The 16,460-nt window shown below is 42.0% G+C and overlaps 1 long non-coding RNA gene across 1 annotated transcript; it reads right to left on the bottom strand.

Annotated features, from left to right (window-relative positions):
- Positions 1-2,339: 2,339 nt before the first annotated feature.
- On the bottom strand, positions 2,340-16,167 carry LOC132890064 (uncharacterized). Its single transcript, XR_009655143.1, has 3 exons — positions 16,127-16,167; positions 2,624-2,809; positions 2,340-2,535 (listed from the first exon to the last, which is right to left on the bottom strand). It is a non-coding gene; the product is annotated as an uncharacterized LOC132890064 (long non-coding RNA).
- Between the last annotated feature and the right edge of the window lie 293 nt (positions 16,168-16,460).

Below are 16,460 nucleotides of genomic sequence, written 5' to 3'. Positions count from 1 at the left end.
CTGCAGAAAACAGCAGGTGGATGGATGTTCCTAATAAAGTGGCCAGTGAGTGTAAAGCTGTCAAATTGCTGTGGTATAAGAGGAAGGGGGAAAAAAAAACTTTGGGAAGTGTGGTTATTGGAAAATAATCAACTTTGCAGTGACAACAGTAAATTATATTTGAGTATTTTCCTATAACAATGTCCACAAGTGTTTTATTTCATAGATAACAATATAACAGATGGGCTAGATCTTTGAGGTAAAACATAAAAGTGTAACTTCACTCCCAGCTCTGAGCCTAACTCCAGGCACTGGTGGGTGGGGGAATGGATGTGTGAGGCAGGAGTTGCTGAAGGAGTCTTGATCAACATATATCTGAAAATGAGCAAGGTTTCACAGATTATTATTATTATTATTATTATTATTATTATTATTATTATTATTTTAAATAAAAATTTTAAAACATAGAGAAGTACCAAATGGTTAACTCGATGTCAGTATCGGCCTTATGAGGTTCAGGATGCTTTAACCAGTAGATGGCGTTTTGGACTATTTTCAACCCATAAAATGTAGATTTTTATAAAAAATCTTAATTTTGTCAACACTAATAACAGCATTGTTGTGTTTCATCACAGTACAGTCATATCATTTAGCAAGACAAGATGCCTTTATTTATCCCATGGATACTCAAGCACAGACTTAAACACACAGTGAAATTCCTCCTCTGCACTGAACCCATCTGGAGCAGTGAACACACATGCACACACAAGTAAGCAGTGACCACACACACATACCCAGTGCCCAGGGAGCAGTTGGAGGTTAGGTCCCTTGCCCAAGGGCACTTCAGCCATGATACAGAGGAAACGGAAAGTGCTGTTCATTCACTCAACACCCCTCATGTTTTTTTTTTTTTTTTTCTTGGCGGTCCCGGGAATCGAACCATTGACCCTTTGAGCCCTCAGGCCATGTTGACTGAACCGCACATCTTTGGACTGTGGGGGAAACCAGAGCACCTGGAGGAAACCCACGCAGACATGGTGGAGAACATGCAAACTCCACACAGAAAGGCCCCCGTTGGCCACTGGGCTGTGTGGAGTTTGCATGTTCTCCCCGTGTCTGCATGGGTTTCCTCCGGGTGCTCTGGTTTCCCCCACAGTTCAAAGACATGCAGATTCGGTACAATGGGGCCACTGTAATTGGCGCAAGCTGTAGTGGTTTCCCAGCTATAATCTATGTACATATATAGATCTTGCTATGGCATCATTATCCATACATCCATTATCTCTAGCCGCTTTATCCTGTTCTACAGGGTCACAGGCAAGCTGGAGCCTATCCCAGCTGACTACGGGCGAAAGGCAGGGTACACCCTGGACAAGTTGCCAGGTCATCACCGGGCTGACACATAGACACAGACAACCATTCACACTCACATTCACATGCATGGTCAATTTAGACATGCAGATTCGGCACCAGTTAACCTAACCTGCATGTCTTTGGACTGTGGGGGAAACCGGAGCACCCGGAGGAAACCCACACGGACACGGGGAGAACATGCAAACTCCGCACAGAAAGGCCCTCGCCGGCCACGGGGCTCGAACCCGGACCTTCTTGCTGTGAGGCAACAGCGCTAACCACTACACCACCGTGCCGCCCTAAATCAAAATCAAATTTAAAAAAATTATGTGAGCAGTACCTCTTTAAGCTGAGATGATTATAACATTTGTGAGTGCTAGAGTGTTTGAGAATAAAGGCTCACTCACAACCTGCCATACGTGCTGCTACGGGCGGTCTACAGTAAAAAAATTGGCACAACCATGCTTGAGACTTGTGCGACATTTGCATGTGTTCAGCATCATAGAAAGTTGCAGACTGCCCGTGGAGACTTTTGGTCCTGCACATGCAAATTCTATGGGTCTTGCGACAAATCAAGAACGCATACACTATGTACGGGACCCGTATTCCTTTTGTACGCCTGAATCAAGTCAGCAGCATGGCTAGTAGGGGCTTTTTGTGATGACAGTAAGACTCATGAGTGATGCATGGTCATTGTATGAGTAACGTGCCTCAGAAATACTACTCAAGTATTCCACACTTGCTATTTGTGCAGCATGCAAGACAGAAGTGCATCTCACTTTCTACCCCTATGTGTGGTGTGCATGCAGCACACGCGACCTGCACGTGACACGAGGGGCAAGACTCTGGGTATATACAGTATATTGTGGGAGGAACCAAGGAACCGATTGTGTAGCATGTAGCGTTGTAGAAAGGAAGAAGACCCCCTCATTTGCTGTTTTTATTTGAGTATATGTTTAATTTACCATGCAAACATCAAATAATAAAACATGAGTATAAGCATTTTATTACACTGTAAAAAATCCCAACTAAATAGCCCAACAGTTTGAGCACTGAAACACACTTTGACTCAAAGCTGCTGTCCTGCTCCTGCTGAGTGGTGGGACGGGGTGTTGGGATGTCCTTGTCCTTATCACTGAGCATGGCACAATGGCCTGACAGCGATGATGGGATTGCAGTGTCCTCACTTCTGGGCATCGTTAGCTGAAACATACATGAAAATCAGCATATATAATATTAATTAGATAAGCATATAGATACTGAAATGAATGTTTAAAGCATGTGTATTTACCTGTGAAAATCCCTCTGGTGGGGTGCTGGGCCTTCTGCTGGCTTGAAGGCAAACTTCTCCCTGTCCGTGCAGGGCTCGCCGGTGCTGCTACCATCATCATCAAATTCTTCCTCCTCCTCCCCCTCTGCTGTTTCAGGCTGGGTTACTTCCCTTTTGCTCGCTTCATCTTGGGTCCCATTTTCTAAACTTTAAATTGAAAATGTTTAAATTTTTCCCACAAAATATCCAATGTTCTTCAGTTGAAAGACAGATGCAGAATGCTGCAGACACGCTGGTTTTATACCCACTCCTGGCTTGCATCACATGCAAGTTATGAGTGATTGTAACGTGCTAATCACATGCATCACAAGTGCAGCCCGAATTCGTAGCGCAGGAAACTGGTAAAATGCAAGTCACACACACTCCACACCACGGGCGATTGCTCTAAGACAACGAGGGAGGCTCAGCCTCCTCTAAAAATGACGAACATCGTGTAGGATGAATTGCCCTAGGCTTATGTTATAGCCGACCTTATAACATTGCTATTTCAGATCCAGAATCATAGAAATATATGTGCTCAACCCAACTACAGTGCGAAATCATTCCGTTATAACTTTCCCCAGTTCGCCTAATGTGTGCGTGAGTTTTTCCCGCTCGTGACAGCGCGATGCAGCCCAGCCTCAGTGGATTGGGAGCTATGTGCTTGTCAATCTCAAAATGCAAGACGATTATTGGACAAATACTGCGAAGCCACCCGCCCACGGAGTCTCACGGACTCCCAGCCTCAATGGACTTCAACGGCATTTGGGAGCTATGCGCTTTTCAATCTCAAAATTCAAGACGGTTATTGGACAAATACTGCGAAAATGCCCGCCCACGGACTCCGAGCCTCACATGGGAGGGACATGGCAGTTTCCGCGAGGAGACTGGTGATTGGTGAAAGCGGCCGGATGTTTTCTTTGACTGACAGCTCGTTTCAACTATAGACAGGCAACGGTACAGTGTTGCCAGATTGGGCGATTTCCCGCCCAATTGGGCAGTTTTAAGTGCATTTTGGCGGGTTTTGAACATATTTTGGGCTGGATAACGTCAGCAGTATCTGGCAACATCAGTTCAGTCCCATGCGGGTTCGCAAGTGCTGTGGTGTATTGTAAGAGATCAGCTTACATTTCGATTTCATTCATTACATACGGTTTCTACCAGCTTTTTTAGTTTGTATATATTTTCATTGTAAATAAAGTGTAAATATAGTGTTGTCAAGTTTGCTATCTTAGTTCCAGAAATGTCATTTATTTGAGTGACTGAACTTGAACTTGAGGGGGCTAGTCAGCTAGCAAGAATGCCAAGCGGATGCCAAGTATTGCTGATTTAATTTTGGCGAAGCCATTTGCCAGTCTTCCTTTCAAGGAAAAAATTAAAATTAAAGAGCAGGGTAGACCAACGCCTCAAATTGACTTGGTGAAAAAGGTAGGGAATAATACTCGTTCCTTTCAGCTCTCTTGGTACGAGAAAGTGAATTGGCTAACAGCAAGTGACCCACATCAACAACAGTAAATAGGCTACTTTAGTAATATGTCATGGATGGACCAAAAATATAGAATCTATTTAAAATGTTTATGCTGAGTATATTATATTGGAATATATGTTTTTCTGGATATGAATTAAACACAGCTACATTTTGGAAAACATTTTTAAACAAAAACACAAACAACATGCCACAATTTTAAAATATAAAATGTTAAAATATAACCCCCCCAACACCACCATCATGTATATTGGACAGTAGGCTAATGGGCCAAAAGAACCTGTTATTTCACAGTTTGTGACCCTGCCAACAATCAGCCAGATCAGAGGCAACAGTATGAGCAAAATTGATGTGTTTTTTCTTTTAAAATCTGGAAATATCGTAACCGACCAGCCTCCCCTGTTTGAAAGACTACCAGCCGCCACTGCTCCACACTCACTGAACACACACTGATCACGTGTCAGATATACGCGTTCCACGGGCTAACAGTGCAATTTTTCCCATGGCTCAAGGAAGTCAGATGTGCAACCTGTACTTGACAAGTACTTTGCCTGTACTCCTCCCCCAAACGTTCCCCCGGGTTCACCGCGACCCTGCAGCACTGCTGCGAGCTACCAAACCATGCAACCCGTGCGTGTCCAAAACACTTACGGCGGGTTGTGAGTGAGGCTTAAGAAGCAAACTCCATTTCAACAAAATCACTTGTTTATTAGAAATGGATTTTGTGTGAGAGTTTTAAAGAACACACCTTGGGGTTTTAACTAATCAGTGTATTGAATTTTTAATCGGACAAACATTTAAACACTTTGTGGAAAAAAAAACACGGCTCTGATACTTTATTTAGAAAAAGAGCTTATCTCTACAAATACAGGAGAAACTTCTTAGACTGAAGAATTCCTGATTGTGTTATTAATGCCATATCCACGACCTCTAGAACCTCCTGGTCTGAGAAGTGTCAGCTGACAATTACACTCACTTCCCATCTTGTTCTGTCTAACTGTGTTTCTTACTAATTGGTTCTCATTTAAACTCCTCAGTTTATTTTCCCCATTGCGAAATGTTTTTTTTTTTTTTTTTTCCATTTTAACCTGCATTACTAGTGGCTTATCTGTTAAGTTGTTAATTTGGAATAAATGGAATTTTTCAATATTCCATGTATGGTCCTGCATGATGGCCTTTTTTGTTTGTGTGTCTGTCTGTCTGTCCATCCCTCCATCCATTATCCATAACCGCTTATCCTGTGCAGGGTTGGGGGCAAGCTGGAGCCTATCCCAGCTGACTATGGGTAAGAGGCAGGGTACACCCTGGACAAGTCACTAGATCATCGCAGGGCTGACACATAGAGACAAACAACCATTCACACTCACATTCACACCTACGGTCAATTTAGAGCCACCAATTAGCCTAACCTACAGTGGTGCTTGAAAGTTTGTGAACCCTTTAGAATTTTCTATATTTCTGCATAAATATGACCGAAAACATCATCAGATTTTCACACAAGTCCTAAAAGTAGATAAAGAGAACCCAGTTAAACAAATGAGACAAAAATATTATACTTGGTCATTTATTTATTGAGGAAAATGATCCAATATTACAGATCTGTGAGGGGCAAAAGTATGTGAACCTTTGCTTTCAGTATCTGGTGTGACCCCCTTGTGCAGCAATAACTGCAACTAAATGTTTGCGGTAACTGTTGATCAGTCCTGCACACCGGCTTGGAGGAATTTTAGCCCGTTCCTCCGTACAGAACAGCTTCAACTCTGGGATGTTGGTGGGTTTCCTCACATGAACTGCTCGCTTCAGGTCCTTCCACAACATTTGGATTGGATTAAGGTCAGGACTTTGACTTGGCCATTCCAAAACATTAACTTTATTCTTCTTTAACCATTCTTTGGTAGAACAACTTGTGTGCTTAGGGTCGTTGTCTTGCTGCATGACCCACCTTCTCTTGAGATTCAGTTCATGGACAGATGTCCTGACATTTTCCTTTAGAATTCACTGGTATAATTCAGAATTCATTGTTCCATCAATGATGGCAAGCCATCCTGGCCCAGATGCAGCAAAACAGGCCCAAACCATGATACTACCACCACCATGTTTCACAGATGGGATAAGGTTCTTATGCTGTAATGCAGTGGTTTCCTTTCTGCAAACATAATGCTTCTCATTTAAACCAAAATTCTATTTTGGTCTCATCCATCCACAGAACATTTTTCCAGTAGCCTTCTGGCTTGTCCATGTGATCTTTAGCGAACTGCAGACAAGCAGCAATGTTCTTTTTGGAGAGCAGTGGCTTTCTCCTTGCAACCCTGCCATGCAGACCACTGTTGTTCAGTGTTCTCCTGATGGTGGACTCATGAACATTAACATTAGCCAATGTGAGAGAGGCCTTCAGTTGCTTAGAAGTTACCCTGGGGTCCTTTGTGACCTCGCCGACTACTACACGCCTTGCTCTTGGAGTGATCTTTGTTGGTCGACCACTCCTGGGGAGGGTAACAATGGTCTTGAATTTCCTCCATTTGTACACAATCTGTCTGACTGTGGATTGGTGGAGTCCAAACTCTTTAGAGATGGTTTTGTAACCTTTTCCAGCCTGATGAGCATCAACAACGCTTTTTCTGAGGTTCTCAGAAACCTCCTTTGTTCATGCCATGATACACTTCCACAAACATGTGTTGTGAAGATCAGACTTTGATCAATCCCTGTTCTTTAAATAAAACAGGGTGCCCACTCACACCTGATTGTCATCCCATTGATTGAAAACACCTGACTCTAATTTCACCTTCAAATTAACTGCTAATCCTAGAGGTTCACATACTTTTGCCACTCACAGATATGTAATATTGGATAATTTTCCTCAATAAATAAATGACCAAGTATAATATTTTTGTCTCATTTGTTTAACTGGGTTCTCTTTATCTACTTTTCAGACTTGTGTGAAAGTCTGTTGATGTTTTAGGTCATATTTATGCAGAAATATAGAAAATTCTAAAGGGTTCACAAACTTTCAAGCACCACTGTACATGTCTTTGGATTGTGGGGGAAACCCACACAGACATGGGGAGAAGACGCAAACTCAACACAGAAAGGCCACTGTTGGCCACTGGGCTGGAACCCGGAACCTTCTTGCTGTGAGGCGACAGTGCTAACCACTACAATACCATGCTGCCCTCCATCCAATTTGTCCTATTGGATATTTAACTATTTTCCTCCTTTGCCTTTTGGGTCTTAAACCATGCCTGTTTTGTTGGATACTGTTTTCGCCTTTCAATTCTGGATTGTTTGTGTTTTCCATAAACCCTATTGTTTATCTGCACACATTTTGCTCCTCTGTCTGTGTTTGACAAAAGATTTAGCTATGTACACAAAAACAGCAGGTGTCGATCACTTGCCTGGCGCCATAACCACGCTAGTTTGACGACTAAGTGAGTAGCCACAACATGCGTGCTGGGAAAGGGTGGAGGATGGTGACTACATAGCATCTTAGGTGGTGTTTACATTAGACCGTATCCGTCTCGTTTTCGTCGCGGATGCACTGTCCGTGCACATTAAAACGCCGGGAAACGACTCCACAGGCGGAACAACTTGAATCCGCCAGGGCCCACGTATTCAACCCAGTTCGTATCTGATCCGGTGCTGTGTAAACATTGAGGAACGAGGAAACGCAGTGCTGAGCTCTAGCTGACGTAGTCATTGGACAACGTCACTGTGACATCCACCTTCCGGATTCGCTGGCGTTGGGAATCACACACACAGCGGCTCAGTCCCGAATCACTGCTCGTGCGCTTCACTCGCGCGCTCTGTGAGCTGCGCAGGGCCGGAGTGCGCACCCTCCAGAGGGCACTCGCTGTTCAGAGCAGAGTGATTTGGAGCGCAGGAGGAAGCGCTGAGCCACACTGAGGTTTATTTACACATTTCAACTTATTTACCTCCTTCAGGCGCTTAAACTCAGTGAGAACATGAACATCACAGCCAGGTGTGTTTATCTGCTGGAGAAGGTGTTCGCTTGCCATCCTTCTACTTGCAAGTGGTGAGTGACTTGCACATGCCCGATATGCACTGGGATCATGTGACGTGCCGTGTAATTAGTCATGTGATTAGCGTATCTGTGTATTGGCGTTGCTGTGTGCACGCGAATCGTGTATTGGCGTTGCTGTGTTCACGCGAATCGTTTTAAAAATGTTAATTTGATGATCCGCTGAAACGGTCTAATGTAAACACCACCTTAGATGTTATGAAGTAACATCTAATGTAAAATGTATAAAGAAGTAACTTTAGAATGTGGGGTGGCACGGTGGTGTAGTGGTTAGCGCTGTAGCCTCACAGCAAGAAGGTCCGGGTTTGAGCCCCGTGGCCGGCGAGGGCCTTTCTGTGCGGAGTTTGCATGTTCTCCCCATGTCCGTGTGGGTTTCCTCCGGGTGCTCCGGTTTCCTCCACAGTCCAAAGACATGCAGGTTAGGTTAACTGGTGACTCTAAATTGACTGTGAGTGTGAATGGTTGTCTGTGTCTATGTGTCAGCCCTGTGATGACCTGGTGACTTGTCCAGGGTACACCCTGCCTTTCGTCCGTAGTCAGCTGGGATAGGCTCCGGCTTGCCTGCGACCCTGTAGAACAGGATAAAGCGGCTAGAGATAATGAGATGAGATGAGACTTTAGAATGTAAAACCAAAAAAAAAAAAGGAACTGATCGAGATTGGCATGCTTGAAACTGGTACAGGCTGTACTGTTTGATACTTGCTTATCTTTGCTCACACATTCTGCTTTCTGTTTAATGAAGGTTATGTTGACCAGTAATGTCTTTCTTCTTTTCATGAGACTATGACCCTGATGGGTAATATAATGGTACATAATGTCTCTCTTCTTTCATACAGTAGTGTAGTCTAAACCAGTGATGTAATGTTTCATCACCTATTTACGTTATACATAAATAACTATGCTTCATCAATCACATCATCATCAATCCAATCACATGGCTGCAACACACTCTTGAATGTGAGCAGCTGTCTCTGTGTCAGTGACTGTTTGCTCCTGGATCAATCCATGAGACAGTATCTTCTAAGCACCAGAAGTCTACATTCCTCAATCATACTTTGTCAATTCAACCTCCTTCAGTACAGACAGATCAAAATGTATCAGGAACCAAATAAGGGCTGCACTGACTATATATTTTAAGCATTTACATGGAAATGTGTTGTTTAATTTAAACAATAGATTGGCCAATCAAGCATTGCTCAAGGCTCTAAAGCAGATTACTGTATAATGATTATTATTAGTAGTAGTAGTAACGGCATGGTGGTGTAGTGGTTAGCACTGTCACTTCCCAGCAAGAAGGTTTCGAACCCCATGGCCGATGGGGGCCTTTCTGTGTGGAGTTTGCATGTTCTTCCCGCATCTGCATGGGTTTCCTCCAGGTGCTCTGGTTTCCTCCACATCTAAAGACATGCAGTAAGGTTAACTGGATACTCTAAATTACCCACAAGTCTGAATATGTATATGAATGATTGAGAGGGGCGGCACGGTGGTGTAGTGGTTAGCACTGTCGCCTCACAGCAAGAAGGTCCGGGTTCAAGCCCCATGGCCAGCGAGGGCCTTTCTGTGTAGAGTTTGTATGTTCTCCCCGTGTCCGTGTGGGTTTCCTCCAGGTGCTCCAGTTTCCCCCACAGTCCAAAGACATACAGGTTAGGTTAACTGGTGACTCTAAATTGACCGTAGATGTGAATGTGAGTGTGAATGGTTGTCTGTGTCTATGTGTCAGCCCTGTGATGACCTGGCGACTTGTCCAGGGTGTACCCCACCTTTCACCCGTAGTCAGCTGGGATAGGCTCCAGCTTGCCTGCGACCCTGTAGAACAGGATAAAGCGGCTAGAGATAATGAGATGAGATGACTGAGAGGGGAAAACCTCAACAATAATCCAGTAGAAGGCAACAGGAAACCATGACTGTAATTCTTCCCTTGAAACTTTGCAGCCATGTTACTGCACTGATATGCCAAAGAGAGAGTAGTAGTAGTAATCTCATCTCATCTCATTATCTCTAGCCGCTTTATCCTGTTCTACAGGGTCGCAGGCAAGCTGGAGCCTATCCCAGCTGACTATGGGCGAAAGGCAGGGTACACCCTGGACAAGTCGCCAGGTCATCACAGGGCTGACACATAGACACAGACAACCATTCACACTCACATTCACACCTACAGTCAATTTAGAGTCACCAGTTAACCTAACCTGCATGTCTTTGGACTGTGGGGGAAACCGGAGCACCCGGAGGAAACCCACGCGGACATGGGGAGAACATGCAAACTCCACACAGAAAGGCCCTTGCCGGCCATGGGGCTTGAACCCGGACCTTCTTGCTGTGAGGCGACAGCGCTAGCCACTACACCACCATGCCGCCCTAGTAGTAATTAATTACTTAACTAAATATTTAATTGATTGATTGGTTAGCTAGCTGGGATTGGCTCCAGCTTCCCTTGTGACTCTGATGGATAAGTGGCATCGATGGTGGATTTATTTATTTATTTTAATTTTCAAGCTAATATTTCAAAGAAAATAATGAATTACTAGCAGCATGGTGGTGTAGTGGTTTTCACTGTTGCCTCACAGCAAGAAGGTTCTGGGTTTGAGCCCAGGGGGCAATGGGGGCTTTTCTGTGTGAAGTTTGCACGTTCTCCCCGTGTCTGTGTGGGTTTCCTCCAGGAAGGAGAATCTAAATTGACTGTAGGTGTGAATGTTAGTGTTAGTTGTTTGTTTCTATGTATCAGCCCTGCAATGATCTGGTGACTTGTCCGAGGTGTACTCCGCCTCTCACTCATAGTCAGCTGGGATAGGCTCCAGCTTGCCTGCGACCCTGCAGAGGGTAAGCGGTTACGGATAATGGATGGATGGATGGATTTTGGGCCAGTGATCCCTGCGGAATTATGGAGAAGGGGATGCAGAGCTGGAACAAAGTGCTGGGAGAAGAAAAGATGGTATAAACCATGCATACCATCTGTCATCATGGGAAACGTAAGATCTCTCCCTAATAAGATGGATGAGCTAACAGCGCTAACCAGGCTTCAGAGGGAGTACCGGGAGTGTAGCCTTATGTGCTTTACAGAAACGTGGCTGAATGAACTCTCACTGGACTCACACGTCACTCTGGATGGATTTCAACTCGTGAGAGCGGACAGGAAAGCCAAGGAGGAAAGGAGGGGGTATAGCGATTTCAACTCGTGAGAGCGGACAGGAAAGCCAAGGAGGAAAGGAGGGGGTATAGCGATGTTTGTGAATGACAGATGGTGTAACCCGGGGCACATCAGGGTATAGGAGCAGTACTGCAGTAAAAACATTGAACTGCTAGCGGTTAGCATTTGCCCATATTACCTCCTGAGGGAATTCTTGCAAGTTATCGCGATAACTGTGTACATCCCCCTGGTGGCCAATGCTGCTGCAGCCTGTGAGCTCTTGGGTCATTCCACGAAATCGGTATCTTTTCAACTTTGAAAAATTTAAATATAAAATATTTTTTTCTCAATTTTTAAAATACCTATGGAAAGAAGACATCTTAAATTGACAATAAATTATATGGTGCCATCTCAGGCTATTTATTTTATTCATTTTATGACGTTATGTACTTCCTGATACGATTTATCTGTCAACCCTGTTATGGACAAAATGGTTACTATATAAAATATTTAGAATTAGAATTGTGTAATAGTTTACACGTGTATGAGCAGCACATCAGTCCCTCTTTTCACTAGGATTATTGCAGATTATGAATATAATTCTAAATATTAAATTTTATCTTTCATATGACCAAGAAAGTCTAAATTGAAAAAGTAGACCACATACAGTGGTGCTTGAAAGTTTGTGAACCCTTTAGAATTTTCTATATTTCTGCATAAATATGACCTAAAACATTATCAGATTTTCACACAAGTCCTAAAAGTAGATAAAGAGAACCCAGTTAAACAAATGAGACAAAAATATTATACTTGGTCATTTATTTATTGAGGAAAATGATCCAATATTACATATCTGTGAGTGGCAAAAGTATGTGAACCTTTGCTTTCAGTATCTGGTGTGACCCCCTTGTGCAGCAATAACTGCAACTAAACGTTTGCAGTCACTGTTGATCAGTCCTGCACACCGGCTTGGAGGAATTTTAGCCCGTTCCTCCGTACAGAACAGCTTCAACTCTGGGATGTTGGTGGGTTTCCTCACATGAACTGCTCGCTTCAGGTCCTTCCACAACATTTCCATTGGATTAAGGTCAGGACTTTGACTTGGCCATTCCAAAACATTAACTTTATTCTTCTTTAACCATTCTTTGGTAGAACGACTTGTGTGCTTAGGGTCGTTGTCTTGCTGCATGACCCACCTTCTCTTGAGATTCAGTTCATGGACAGATGTCCTGACATTTTCCTTTAGAATTTGCTGGTATAATTCAGAATTCATTGTTCCATCAATGATGGCAAGCCGTCCTGGCCCAGATGCAGCAAAACAGGCCCAAACTATGATACTACCACCACCATGTTTCACAGATGGGATAAGGCTCTTATGCTGGAATGCAGTGTTTTCCTTTCTCCAAACATAACGCTTCTCATTTAAACCAAAAAGTTCTATTTTGTTCTCATCCATCCACAAAATTTTTCCAATAGCCTTCTGGCTTGTCCACGTGATCTTTAGCAAACTGCAGATGAGCAGCAATGTTCTTTTTGGAGAGCAGTGGCTTTCTCCTTGCAACCCTGCCATGCACACCATTGTTGTTCAGTGTTCTCCTGATGGTGGACTCACGAATATTAACATTAGCCAATGTGAGAGAGGCCTTCAGTTGCTTAGAAGTTACCCTGGGGTCCTTTGTGACCTCGCCGACTATTACACACCTTGCTCTTGGAGTGATCTTTGTTGGTCGCCCACTCCTGGGGAGGGTAACAATGGTCTTGAATCTCCTCCATTTGTACACAATCTGTCTGACTGTGGATTGGTGAAGTCCAAACTCTTTAGAGATGGTTTTGTAACCTTTTCCAACCTGATGAGCATCAACAACGCTTTTTCTGAGGTCCTCAGAAATCTCCTTTGTTCATGCCATGATATACTTTCACAAACATGTGTTGTGAAGATCAGACTTTGATAGATCCCTGTTCTTTAATTAAAACAGGATGCCCACTCACACCTGATTTGTCATCCCATTGATTGAAAACACCTGACTCTAATTTCACCTTCAAATTAACTGCTAATCCTAGAGGTTCACATACTTTTGCCACTCACAGATATGTAATATTGGATAATTTTCCTCAATAAATAAATGACCAAGTATAATATTTTTGTCTCATTTGTTTAACTGGGTTCTCTTTATCTACTTTTACGACTTGTGTGAAAATCTGATCATGTTTTAGGTCATATTTATGCAGAAATATAGAAAATTCTAAAGGGTTCACAAACTTTCAAGCACCACTGTATAAATTAAGATATATAAGTATTTTTATGAGGGAGGTATTGAATCAAATGTATTTTCTAAAATGGTTTACAGTCTTAATTGGAATGGTAATACCTGGCTGGCCCTTCTAATTGTCATTTTTACTTTTTTTTTTTTTTCAAATTAATGACAACAACAGGACTGACCTATGAAGTAACAGGACTGACAAGAGTAACAGGGATGATGAGACACAATCTTCAGCGCATTGTACATATTTGTATCTTTTAAAAACATTACTGCATGTATTATTGTTGTTGTCATTATTATGCTTTATAAATAGCAGTATCTTTGAAATGGTATTTGCATGGAATTTGAATATTTATAATAGTGAAGCACATTGAATTCTAAGAAATGTAATGTTTTGAGGGATTTGTAGTTGGAATCATGACTTCTAGAAAAAGTTCTTTTAGCTGATATTTGGTTTCATTTTCTTTAACAGATAGAGGGTGAGGTTCTGTGTGTCATTGCATTTACACATCATTAACAAGAGTTTTAGAAGAATGTTACTTTAATTGAAACTGATCTTCAGTAAAACCAGACCATAAAGACCTATCACACATCACAAATCTCTGAAGTATCAAAATTCACATTGAGTTTGGTAAAAACTCCATCAAATCAAAATTCACATTGAGTCGGGTAAAAACTCCATCAAATTGGTTAACATGCAACATCACCAGACCGTTAACACTTATCACAAGTTACATGCCTCATTGAAGATGCATGAAACACTGAGAACAGCAATAGCAATCAGCACATATGAAAGTGTATCATCTTCACATCAAAACTGAAAACATATACTTTACTCTAAGGGTAGAATTAAAGTAAATGCATAAAAATCTGAGAACATATGGCAACTGTATTGTGTAGCAGTTTAGAGACTAACAGCTGTACAAACATAGTATTAGAAATGAAAACTTTCCTGCCATTGCGGGAGGTAGCACCATAGGAAAATGAGATTTAAAACTCAGAATGTAACCATACTATAATGTTAATAAGAAACGGAGCTCAGAGAAATGTAATGAATTATTCATAGATAACAATTTCTATGGTGCAGCAATATAGAATGAAATGCTGTCGGAGCCATCGTGGATTTTACAACAGCATCGAACGTGATTCAACCAATCACAATCAAGGACCGGAACTATCAGTTTTAGAAATACACATATATAGCGTACTTGTTCTGTGTCTGTTCTTGAATGCATTCTTCAATGCAGAATTGCACTGCTTCTAACACTCTTTATCTGTGTATGTTATATGTATACCTGCATGTACACCTGGCTTATAGTGACTTATTTTTTTATTGTTCTGACCTTGAAGGACCAGCTTCTTCTTGATTTGCCTGTTCTGGGCTCACTGGAGGAGTTGCTACACTACTGAGTGCAACTGAAACTGCCTTTTTTGCTGCTCTGCTCTTTGCCTGGGCTTGTCTCCATTTTCTCTGCTGTAACCTCTGCTCTCTCTGACTGCACTCATGTATGGATTTCTTCTTTCCCTGTTCTCTGTCTCTCTTCCATTTCTTCCTCTCCCACTCAAGGTACTTGGCCCTTCTCTCAGGATCTTGGTCTCGGCGAGCATGATAGCGCCTTTGCTTTTCTGCTGCACTTAATGGCATACTAATAGCATCTGTAAAAGTGTACCAAAGCATAAATATAAACAAATAATCAAAATAACAATATTACATTATCTTTAGCTAGCAAATAAGACAGCAACCTCAGTAAGTCATTAAATATTAGGCACTACTAGCAAATGTTACTAAGACTGTAATACACACTCATAAGCACCCACACTGCATAATATGGGCATCATCTCAATGATACTTGAATGAAATTTTTAAAAATACACAATGAAACTTTTTAAAAATGATAGCAATTTAACTAAATAAACTTTTAAAACTGTGTGACTAGAGTGAAACCTAATCAATGTCACTCCTGTTACTTAGATGCCAAACCTGTTACTCTGGGGAGAGTAACAGGACTGACAGTAACAGAATTGATTGTTTTAAGCTAATTTGCCCCTAGCTAGCTAATGTTCAAGGTCACAAGAGCAGATGTCATACAGTTTGAAAGGAGATTACTTGTAGATATGTGGGTCTATTGTTCCAAAACCTAAAAGGTTGCACTGAACATGCTGAAAAAGTCAAACAAGGTGGGATATGATATTTAAGAAAGAACACTTGTCATGATACAAAAGTTTCAGTTGATGGCATGTTGAATTGGGATATCAACTTCGAGAAAAATACATATATTTCATTGCTAAAATTAATGGGTTTTGGGTGTTTAAATCACCAAAATCCATCAGCTTCGCCCCCTGGTCCCTCACCGAGACATTGCCCCTGGACCCCACTGGGGACCTGCGGGCCGCCCCCGCTACTTTTCAGATTTTTTTTCTCAACATGCACTCTCATCCCTGTAAACATCAAGATATGAAAATTATAAATTTAATTAATATGTAAAAAATTGGTAACAGTAATGATGCTGTATGATGTCCCCACCCCAATAATCTCATAAAACAATAAAATTTTACATTATAGAAGAGAGAAACTTACTTGTGTTTCAAAGATTGTTAATCCTCTTCCTGTAAATGATGTAACTTCCTGTGAATGATGTCACTGCTGGAATGTGCCATTATTTTACAGGGGTGTTTTTGTGCCAGTAACAGTGTTGACTTGAAATCAGCGGACACTGATAAAATGATTTATATTGTGTAAAGCTAAAAAGTATTCATGCTGAAAACATTATTTAACAATGAGATTAGTTGTAGAACAAAATAGAAATGCAAAATTTGTATCATTTTAACAACAATTTACAATTTAAACAACCTGCTGAAAAATAACTTTCATAGTGAGGGACAAGCCAAAATCCCTGCCTTATCAACATAAT

The sequence above is a fragment of the Neoarius graeffei genome, chromosome 8 (assembly GCF_027579695.1).
Source record: "Neoarius graeffei isolate fNeoGra1 chromosome 8, fNeoGra1.pri, whole genome shotgun sequence".
NCBI classification, from domain to species: Eukaryota; Metazoa; Chordata; class Actinopteri; order Siluriformes; family Ariidae; genus Neoarius; species Neoarius graeffei.
The sequence above is the reverse complement of the archived record's forward strand: the minus strand, read 5'-3'. Positions and strand labels throughout refer to the sequence as shown.